Consider the following 11,967-nt stretch of genomic DNA (forward strand, 5'->3'; position numbering starts at 1 on the left):
TGACTTCCAGGTTCCTCTGTCCATGAGATTCTCTAGGCAAGAATATTGAGTGGGTTGCCATGCCCTCCTCCAAGGGATCTTCCTGACCCAAGGATCAAACCTATGTCTTCTGCTTCTCCTGCATTGGCAGGCAGATTCTTTACTACTAAGCCACCTGGGCCCCGTGATGTGCGTATACATATGCCCAAAATCATGAAATGGTACACGTTAGACACATGCAGGCAAAATTAGACATGTAGATCAGTGGAACAGAATAAGGAGTCCAAGAATAAACCCACACACCTACAGTCAATTAATCTATAACAAAGGAAGTAAGAATATATCATGGAGAAAAGATAGTCTCTTCAATAAGTGGAGCTGGGGAAGGTGGACAGTCTCATGTAAATCAATTAAGTTAGAACATACACTCACAGCATATATCAAAATAAACTCAAAATGGCTTAAAGACCTAAATATAAGTCATGACGCCATAAACCTCGTAGAAGAGAATGTAGGCAAAACATTCTCAGACATAAATTGTAGCAATCTTTTCTTAGATCAGTCTCCCAAGACAAAATAAATACAAGCAGAAATAAACGAATGGAACATAATCAAACTTAAAACCTTTTGCACAGCAAAGGAAACCATAAACAAAATTAAAAGATAACCTATAGAATGTGAGGAAACATTTATAAATGACGCAAATGACAAGGGATTAATTTCCAAAATATACAAATGGTTCATACAACTCAATAGAAAAAAAAATCAAACAACCTTAAGTTTGTTTCCTATGTCTGTGAGTCTGTGAACTTATTTACAAAATGAAAATAGGCTCACCGACATAGAAAACAAACTTATGTTACCAAAGGGGATAGCACAGTAGAGGGGATATAAATTAGGAGTTTGGGATTAATGTAAACAACAAGGACCTACTATATAGTGCAGGGAACTCGACTCAACATTCTGTAACAACTTACATGGAACATATAAAAGGATCCTCTCCACAGGAACGTGTAGGTGGGATTGTGAAGCCTCATTGGGACGACACATCTCAGGGCTACTGACAAGGGCTGATTTGAAAGGAGGCATTGTGAATACAAAGAAAGGTTGCAGCCATTTTCCTGATGCTGTGTCCAATATACCCAGAATCGGAAATCATAGAGTCCCAAAAAGAAATTAAAGGTCATTTTGTCATCTTTAAAAAAAAGGAATATGACTTTTCAGGTTACCTGTTTCTTGTGACTTCTTGTTAGTTTGTATCTTTCAGGGAATTTGTCCATTTTATCTAAGCTGTCAAACTTATGGGCATAGATTTATCCATATTATTGCATAATCATCCTTTTAATGTCCATAGTACCCATAATGATATCCTTTCTTTTATTACAAATTTTGGTAATTCATGTTTTCTCTCCTTTGCTCAGTCCATCTGGCTAGAGTTTTATCAATTTTATTGATTTTTATAAACAACAAGGTTTTGTTTTCATTGATTTTCTATTTTCAATTTTTTAATTTATGCCTTTATCTCTTTTTGTTGTTGTTAACATTTATTTATTTATTTATTCGGCTGTGCTGGGTCTTAGTTGCAGCATGCAGGACCTCCAAACTTCGTTGTAGCATGAGGGTTCTTTAATTGTGGCATGCAAACTCTTAATTGCAGCATGTGGGTTCTAGTTCCCTGACCAGGGATTGAACCGAAGTCCTCTGCATTGGGAGCACGGGGTCTTAGCCATTGGACCACCAAGGAAGCCCTGATTTATGGATGGTTTAACAGAAATTTATTTCTCATAGTTCTGAAAGCTAGAAAGTTCAAACTCATGGTGTCAGCAGATTTGGTTCATGGTGAGGGCCCTCTTCCTGGTTAGAAGACAAATGCTTTCTTACTGTATTCTTACATAGCAGACCAAGCTTGTTACCCTCATCTTCTTATAAAGGCACAATTCCATTATGATGTCTTTACCCCATGACCTGATCCAAACTCAATTACCTCCCAAAGGCCCTTCCTCCAAATACCATCACACTGGGGATTTAAGGTTTCAATAAGTGAGTTTTAGGGGGACACAAACATTCAATTCATAACAGGAAGGAAGTGAATGTCTCTCAAATGGCAATGTGAGGCTTCACTTGATGATGGTAATGTTCTGTATCTTAACTGTATCAATGACAAAATCATGGTTGTGACACTGTACTATAGTTCAAGAAGGAAGGTGTTACCATTGTGGAAAACTGGCTAAAGGGTCCATGAGATCTAGCTATATTATTTCCTACAACTACATGTGAATCTAAAATTATCTAAAAATAAAAACAATAATTAAAAATGTGTTTGCAGACTAGGCTCCCCTTTACTGCCTGCACCAAGGAGGCAATTCCCATTCCCTGCCCCACCCTCGGTAGCCAACTGTTCCATCGCAAATATTCTTAACAAGTGACCTAATCAGTGCGGGGTCTTAGCCTCCAAACACTATTCTTTTCTTGGAGGTGTTGTCCATGACTTTTAGTGGGGTGAGTCTTTCTGTCCATTTGGAGGCCTTTAGCTGCTTATAGCACAGGGTGTTATGCTTAGTTGCTCAGCTGTGTCCGACTCTTTGTGATCCCACGTACTGTAGCCCACCAGGCTCCTCTGTCGGTGTTATTTCCCAGGCAAGAATACTGGAGTGGGTAGCCATTCCCTTCTCCAGGGGATCTTCCCAACCCAGGGATTGAACAAGTCTCCCACATTGCAGGCGGATTCTTTACTGTCTGAGCCACCAGGGAAGCCACACAGGGTAGGATGCACCAAACATCACTGTGTTGTGGCCTAGAGGTGATTATTGGATGTATTTTTCTGCCTTTGGGGGTAGGGGCCAGTGACACATTTCACCTAATATAGGTTCCTGCAATCTCTACCATGACGTGATATGACTACTGTCCACCCCTCTGCAAGCCCATGCAGAAACCCCAGGACACATCCCCTTGCCTGGGAGATAGTGTGAAGAAATTTGTCTTTAGCACTCAGACCTCACCTCAATTTCTGGCTAACTGTAGACCTCTGGTCCAATCCCCAACCTCACAGAACCCCACCTTCGTCTGTCTCACACCCCTGCCTCTCCCCTTCTTCCCTCCAGACCATCAGAGAGCTTACAAAGACAGACACAAATCTTCAACAACAGGTTTTTATTTTTCTCATAACCATGAGTGTACCACATTGATGCCTAGTTTGGTCTCTAAGTAACTAGCCATTTCTCATGAGGTAGACTTTAAAGATTCTGCAGGGATTTCTGTGGTCTCCGCCACCACTCCCAAATTCTGCCTGCCCTGGTCATCCCCGGAAATGGCGGGTTTCTTCGCAGTCTCTTGATTTTTCTTTGGTTCAGTTTGATTTTCAATTTGTGAGTCATTTGTCCTGGGATGACAGTTGGTTAGTGCTGGCTCTTTTTCTTTCTTAGACTTAATTGAAGGAACAAGAAATTTCAGAAAGCGCCTTCTCATATTCTCTGCACGACATCTTCTCACTTGCATGATTCTCTTGGCCTTCTGGAAAGACAATACAATCAGCAAAGAGGGGCCATGGTTTGGGGAGAGAGTGTGGGGGATAGACGAGAACAGGGGCTTTGAGAAAAGGACTGCAGGCTCAGAAGGGGCATGCCAGGTAAGGCCAGGGTAAGACTCTTGTGGGAATATTAATGGGGAAGAGGATGAGGAGTTTGAGAGGGGTCATCTCACCATCACACGACCTCCAGACCTATACTCAGAGGGCATTTTATTCTTCCTTGTTTCGGTGTTTGAGATCTGCTGTTCCACAGAAGTGGTAGGTGTTTGTGATTTCCAGGTCTCCTTCTCCATATTGGTGCTCCCAATGCTCCACCAGTCTTCCTGATCTGCCTATAATATGCCTCTTCCCAGAATAAGGAAGAGCCACACCCTTAGGCTTTGTTTGGTCATCCGGGCTCTCTTCCAGCCAATGGTAGCCCTGGAGGGCTTCGACATCACAAAGCACCATCCTGACACATTCATGGAGGAGGGGGAGATGCTGGCAAGGCCAAATCACTCTGGTGGGAGAAAGGGGTCATTTTTAACACTCTTAAATGGCCCTTGAAACTGACCTATCACCCTCCTCATCTCCCCATGTCAAGTCTGGTGGATTCCATGGCAGGGAGAGGGTGTCTCCTCCAAACATTTCCCCAGAACCACCCTATTCAGTGGTATGCTCTAGTTTCTCTTACCCTTCAACCTTACCAAGGGTTTTTGCTATGTCTTACCTTCAATCCATCCAGGGTAACATGAAAATATTTAAGTCTGTGTGGATGGGAATCATCTCATTTCCCTCCTACAAATATCTCTACACACTTTGAAGACCCACTCACTTCTTGGCTACTACCAAGGAAATTTTTCATCCTACCATTTTTCCCCAGTGTCTATACAACTCTCCTCAGTTTTCTGTTTTCCAGTCTTAAATCACTGCCTTCAGGCTGTCAAGACTTCAGTGAATAAACTTGCTCTGTTGGGTGTCCCAATTTTGTTTCAAATGTTGGGGCTCTTGCTCATCTCAATAGGTGCACTACACAGGCTTAGGTTCTAACAGTTTAGGGAGGATGAGGCTGATCATATAGGCTGCAAGTTGTGCTGGGTGTTTGCATGCAAAAAGACTACAACATAAAAGTGAAGAATGCATGTAGGGAGGGGCTTGGCTTAACCAGATGGATGTGTTACTTACATTAAAAATTCTTCTTAACATGTATCCTCACCTGCAGGACACTTTTATCACTTTATTTTACTGTTGGAATTGATAGCGTCCTAACTCTTTTCCTTCTAAAGAAGCCTTCTGGAGAAATACACCTTACCTTCCTGGAGGGACACTGGTGGAATTCTCTTTTTATGAACAGCTGTAACAAGCTTCCAGCTTCTTGGTGGAGACACTTTGTGATCAGTTTCATTCCATTTACTTCCCTAGGTAGAAGGTCCCTCATTTGAGTTTTGCCCCTGTACTAAAAGAATGATGGAGTTAGCCATAGGCCAGAGTGGCTGTATTCACATTAGAAAAAGGAACTTTCAAATGAAAGAGTATTATCAAAGCTAAAGAAGTCATTTCATAATAATAAAATTGTCAATTAATCCAAAGAAGAAAAATTCCTTAACATTTTGCTCCTAATGGCAGAGCTTCAAACTCTATTAAACAAAAACTGAAAGAACTGCAAGGAGATTTCAATAACCATAGAGATTTCAACATCCTTATTTTGATAAGTGAAAAAAACAAGTAGAAAAATCAGTAAATATATAGAAAATATGAACTATAATATCAATTCAATTAATCTAGTTGACATTTACAGAATAATCTCAGTAACATGAAAATTTACATTCTTTTCAAGTTCACATGTGACATTATCAAGATAGATATAATATTCTGGTCATAAAGCAAGTCTGAATAAATTTGGAAGGGTTCAAGTTATGCAAACTTTATTCTCTGACCACAGTGGAATTAAATTTGAAGTCAATAAGAGAAACATGTCTGGAAAAATCCCCAATTACTTGGGAATTAAATGATGCACTCCTAAATAACTAATGGGTCAAAGAAGAAACTAAAGAGAAATTACAATATATTTTAAATAGAATAAAAATGAAAACACAATAGAAGTTATGTGATGCCACTGAAGCAGTATGTACAGGGAAATTTTATATTGCTAAACGCCTATGTTTGAAAGAAGAAATACCTCCAATCAATGACCTTAGCTTCTCTCTTAAGAATCTATAAAAAGAAAAGCACATTAAACTGCAAAAAGTAGTTGCAAGAAAATGATAAAAACCAAATAATATTAATAAAATAAAAAATAGAAAGACAATAGAGAAAATCAATGAGCCCAACAGGGGATTCTTTGAGAACAGCAATAAAATTGATAAAGCTAGCCAGACAAATGAAAACAAAAGCAGAAAAGAGACAAATAGCTGATATCAGGTAGGGGAAAGGTGACATAACAACAGGTTCTAGGGACGAAAAATAAAGGAAAATAGTATGAACAATGTATGCCGATAAATGTGACAACTTTAATGAAATAGACAGATTCTATGAAAGACACAAACTACCAAAGCTCACAAAGGAAGAAATACTTTTCAGTTACACCTGAGCTTATGTTAACTCTTGGTAGACTCTTATATAAGTTTCAGCAAGGAGGCTGGTTGCCAGAGGAACCAACCATGTGGTTAGAAGGTTAGAGCTTTCAGCCTCCCCCTCCACCTTTGGAGAGGGGTGAGAGGGTTGAAGACTGAGTAAATCACCAATGACCAATGATTTAATCAGTCATACCTATGTAATGGAAGCTATGAAAGTGAAGTCACTCAGTCGTGTCTGACTCTTTTCGACCCCATGCACTGTAGTCCACCAGGCTCCTCCATCCATGGAATTTTCCAGGCAAGAATACTGGAGTGGGTTGCCATTTCTTTCTCCAGGGGATCTTCCTGACCCAGGGATCGAACGTGGGTCTCCCACATTGCAGGCAGAGGCTTTACCATTTGAGCCACCAGGGAAGCCCTGGAACCTCTATAAAAACCCCTAAACAAAACAGTTTGGGGAGCTCCCAGGTTGGGTAACACTTCAAGGTTCTGGGAGGTTCACACACCTGAAAAGGGCACAGAGACTCCATGTTCCTTCCCCCATACCTTGCCCTATGCATCTCTTCCTTTTGACTCTTTCTTTGATTTATCCTTCACTTTATTTTTAAGTAAAAGAAAGAGGAGGAAAAAGGAAGAGAAGGACAAGGAACATAACCCAAATAGCTCTCATTAATGAAATTTGAAGTTGTAGTTAAAAAATATCCATGGGAGAAAGTTTCAGGTGCAGAAGGACTTGCTAGTGAATTAAATCAAATATTTAAAGAAGAATTAGCACCAACTCTTCATGTGTGTGTTGTGTGTGTGTTAAGTCACTTCAGTCGTGTCCGACTCTGTGCCACCCTGTGGACTATAGCCCGCCAAGCTCCTCTGTCCATGGGATTCTCCAGGCAAGAATACTGGAGTGGGTTGCCGTGCCCTCCTCCAGGGAATCTTCCTGACCCAGGGATTGAACCCGAGTCTCTTACACCTCCTGCATTGGCAGGCGGGTTCTTTACCACTCAGTTCAGTTCAATTCATTTCAGTCGCTCAGTCGTGTCCGACTCTTTGCGATTCCAAGGACTGCAGCATGCCAGGCCTCCCTGTCCATCACCAAATCCAAGAGTTTACTCAAACTCATGTCCGTTGAGTCGATGATGCCATCCAACCATCTCATCCTCTGTCGTCCCCATTCAGGACTGATTTCCTTTAGGATGGACTGGTTGGATCTCCTTGCAGTCCAAGGGACTCTCAAGAGTCTTCTCTAACACCACAGTTCAAAAGCATCAATTCTCCGGCACTCAGCTTTCTTTATAGTCCAACTCTCATATCCATACATGACTATTGGGAAAAAAAAAATAGCTTTGACTAGACAGACCTTTATTGGTAAATTGATGTCTGATTTTTAATATGCTGTCTAGGTTGGTCATAACTTTTCTTTCAAGGAGCAAGTGTCTTTTAATTTCATGGCTGCGCTCACCATCTGCAGTGATTTTGGAGTCACAAAAAATAGTCTCTCACTGTTTCCACTGTTTCCCCATCTATTTGCCATGAAGTGATGGGACCGGATGCCATGATCTTAGTTTTCTGAATGTTGAGCTTTAAGCCAACTTTCTCACTCTCCTCTTTCACTTTCATCAAGAGGCTCTTTAGTTTTTCTTCACTTTCTGCCATAAGGGTGGTGTCATCTACATATCTGAGGTTATTGATATTTTTCCTGGCAATATTGATTCCAGCTTGTGCTTTATTCAGCCTGGCGTTTCGCATGATGTGCTCTGCATATAATTTAAATAAGCAAGGTGACAATATGCAGCCTTGACGTACTCCTTTCCCTATTTGGAACCAGTCTATTGTTCCATGTCCAGTTCTAACTGTTGCTTCCTGACCTGCATACAGATTTCTCAAGAGGCAAGTCAGGTGGTCTTCATAAACTCTTCATAAACTCTTCCAAAAATAGAAAAGGAGAGAACACTTCCAAACTGGTTCTCTGAGGCCAATATTGTCCTGAAACCAAAGCCAAAGACATTACAGAAAAATAAAACTAAATGCCATTTTTTGTTATTGTTTAGTCACTAAGTCATGTCCAACTCTTTCGCAACCCTGTGAAATGTAGCCTGCCAAGTTCCTCTTGTCCATGCGATTTCCCAAGCAAGAATACTGGAGTGGGTTGCCATTTCCTTCTCCAGGGCATCTTCCCAACCCAGGATCAAACTCAGATCTCCTGCATTTGCAGGCATGTTCTTTACCAATGAGCCAGCAGGGAAGCCCAGTGAACCAAATCCAGTAATCTATAAACAGGAATATACCCCATGACTATGTGCAATTTATCCCAGGAATTCAATATTGGTTTAACATCCAAATATCAATCAATGTAATATACCATGTTAATCGGCTAATTTTTTTTTTTGGCTGCACCAGGTGGCATGCCGGATCTTAGTTCCCTGACCAAGGGTGCGACCATGCCCTCTGCAGTGGAGGCACAGATTCTTAACCACTGGACCACTAGGGAAGTCTGTAATTGATTAAAATTTTTAAAATACATGATCATTTCAACAGACTCAAAAAGAGCATTTGACAAAATCTAATACCCCTTGTGGCTCAGCTGGTAAAGAATCTGCCTGCAATGTAGGAGACCTGGGTTCGATCCCAGGGTTGGGAAGATGTCCTGCAGAAGGGAAAGTCTATCCACTCCAGTATTCTGGCCTAGAGAATTCTATGGACCGCATAGTCCATGGGGTGGCAAAGAGTCAGACGCGTCTGAGAGACTTTCACATTCAATATTCTTTCATTATAAAAGCACTCAACAAACAAGGAATACAAGGAAAGTTCTTCAATCCGATAAAAGCAGCATATAAAAACAACACAGCTAACATCATACTTCAGTGGGAAAGATTGAATGCCTTTTCACTAAGATCAGGAACAAGATAAGAATATCCATTCTCACCATTTATATTGAACATGGAAATTAGGCAAGAAATAATAATGAAAGGCATCCATGTTGGAATGGAAAAAATAAAATTACCTTTATTCACAGATGACATAGTACTAAAACTAAAAAATTAGCTTAGCAACATTGTAGATAACAAGATCAATATGCAAAAATCAATTTTATTTCCATATGGTATCAATGACCAATCAAATACTGAAACAAAAATATTTACAATAGCAACTAAAAATAAGATAAGCTAAGAGAAAATTTTAACAAAACGTGTGAAGGACTTGTGCAATGAAAACTATAAAATGTTATCAAGATAATTAAATCAACAAATGAAGAAATAGAGCCCTTGTTAATTGGTCAGAAGACAATATTACTAAGATGTCAGGTATTTCCAAGTTGGTCTACAGATTCAGAACAATCCCAGTCAATAACTCATCAGGTTTTTGTTGTTTTTTTTTGTAGAAACTGACAATATGGTTTTCATTTTTATTATTTTTTTATCACAAGTTCTTTTAATATTCTTTAACATTAATTGAACATGCCCCTTTTTTCTCAGCAAACAACTACAAGTTCATTATCTGATGAATAGACACAATGTAAATGAAATCTGTTAAAATGACTTAATCATTGATGTACCATCATTATCACTTTCAAAATGTTCTAAGCTTTTTGAGACGTAAATTACCACTTGTGCTTTACAAAATACTCAGTTCAATTTATGATTGTACCAGGATACTTCTACTCTATATTATTTCTGGGGGAAAATTTGTATCATTATCCTAAAAATTAATTAGTGCATTTTGACATACAACTTTAGAAATATTCAAAATTGTTTTAATAGAAAAGTTTAAAAAGAATACATTCGAATCAGTTCTAATGAGGTGGGTGAAACTGGAGCCTATCATACAGAGTGAAGTAAGCCAGAAAGAAAAACACCAATACAGTACACTAACAGATATATATGGCATTTAGTCAATCGGTAAAGATAACCCTGTATGCGGGACATCAAAAGAGACACAGATAAATAGAAGAGTATTATGGACCCTATGGAAGAGGGCGAGGGTGGGATGATATGGGAGAATGGCATGGAAGCATGTAAATTATCATATGTAAAACGAATCGCCAGTCCAGGTTCAATGCATGATACAGGGTGCTCGGGACTGGTGCACCGTGATGACCCGGAGGAATGGGATGGGCAGGGAGGTGGGAGGGGGGTTCTGGAAGGGGAAAACATGTACACCCATGGTGGATTCATGTCAATGTATAGCAAAACAAATACAACATTGTAAAGTTAAAAAATAGAAAATAAACTAATTGAAAAAAAAGAAAAATTTGTCTTGAAACACCTATAGATATTTTCCTATTTAGTATTTTTTTTCTTTTTTTAAATTAATTAATTTATTTTGATTGGAGGCTAATTACTTTACAATATTGTAGTGGTTTTTGCCATACATTGACATGAATCAGCCATGGGTGTACATGCGTTCCCCATTCCAAAACCCCTCCCACCTTCCTCCCCATCCCATCCCTCAGGATCATCCCAGTGCACCAGCCCTGAGCACCCTGTCTCATGCATCGAACCTGGACTGACGATCTATTACACATATGGTAATATACATGTTTCAACGTTATTCTTTCAATTCATCCCACCCTCGCCTTCTACCACAGAGTCTGAAAGTCTGTTCTGTACATCTGTGTCTCTTTTGCTGTCTTGCCTATAGGGTTATCGTTACCATCTTTCTAAATTCCATATATATGCGTTACTATACTGTATTGGTGTTTTTCTTTCTGACTTACTTCACTCTGTATAATAGGCTCCAGTTTCATTCATCTCACTAGAACTGACTCAAATGCATTCTTTTTAATAGCTGAGTAATATTCCATTGTGTATATGTACCACAACTTTCTTATCTATTCGTCTGCTGATGGACATCTATGGTGCTTCCATGTCCTGGCTATTGTAAACAGTGCTGCGATGAACATTGGGGTACATGTGTCTCTTTCAATTCTGGCTTCCTCAGTGTGTATGCCCAGCAGTGGGATTGCTAGTTCATATGGCAGTTCCGTTTCCAGTTTTTTAAGGAATCTCCACACTGTTCTCCATAGTGGCTGTACTAGTTTGCATTCCCACCAACAGTGTAAGAGGGTTCCCTTTTCTCCACACCCTCCCCAAAATTTATTGTTTGTAGACTTTTTGATAGTGGGCATTCTGACCAGCGTGAGATGGTACCTCACTGTGGTTTTGATTTACATTTCTCTGAAAATGTGTGATGTTGAGCATCTTTTAATGTGTTTGTTAGCCATCTGTATTTGGAGAAATGTCTGTTTAGTTCTTCGGCCCATTTTTGATTGGCTTGTTTATTTCTCTGGAATTGAGCTGCATGAGCTGCTTGTATATTTTTTTAATATATATATTTTTTTATTTTTAATAGAGTCAGATACAGTTTCAAAGTATTCAACATCCTATCTCGAGAAAAAAAACATATTCCTTAAGAAGTAACTTATCTAAGATCTCAAAAAAAAAGAAAAGCTGTAAAGTTGAATATCTTGACGTAAAATCTTATCAGTCAGTCAGTTCAGTCACTCCGTCATGTCCGACTCTTTGTGACCCCATGAACTGCAGCACGCCAGGCCTCCCTATCCACCATCAACTCCCGGAGTTTACCCAGACTCATGTCCATTGAGTCGGTGATGCCATCCAACCATCTCATCCTCTGTCATCCCCTTCTCCTCCTGCCCTCAATCTTTCCCAGCATCAAGGCCTTTTCAAATGAGTCAGCTCTTTGCATCCAGTGCCAAAAGGATTAGAGTTTCAGCTTCAACATCAGTCCTTCCAAAGAACACCCAGGACTGATCTCCTTTAGGATGGACTGGTTGGATCTCCTTGCAGTCCAAGGGACTCTCAAGAGTGTTCTCCAACACCACAGTTCAAAAACATAAAATCTTATAGTTAATACAAATTCTCTCAAGAGGCTCTGGCCTGGGATGCAATT

The 11,967-nt window shown here is 39.8% G+C and overlaps 1 long non-coding RNA gene across 1 annotated transcript; it reads right to left on the bottom strand.

Moving 5' to 3' along the window:
- Positions 1-3,115: 3,115 nt before the first annotated feature.
- On the bottom strand, positions 3,116-3,861 carry LOC145535488 (uncharacterized). The gene is made up of 2 exons (XR_014075437.1): positions 3,679-3,861; positions 3,116-3,489 (listed from the first exon to the last, which is right to left on the bottom strand). It is a non-coding gene; the product is annotated as an uncharacterized LOC145535488 (long non-coding RNA).
- Between the last annotated feature and the right edge of the window lie 8,106 nt (positions 3,862-11,967).

Source organism: Giraffa tippelskirchi, chromosome X (genome assembly GCF_054371585.1).
Source record: "Giraffa tippelskirchi isolate mGirTip1 chromosome X, T2T-mGirTip1v1.2.pri, whole genome shotgun sequence".
Taxonomy (NCBI): domain Eukaryota; kingdom Metazoa; phylum Chordata; class Mammalia; order Artiodactyla; family Giraffidae; genus Giraffa; species Giraffa tippelskirchi.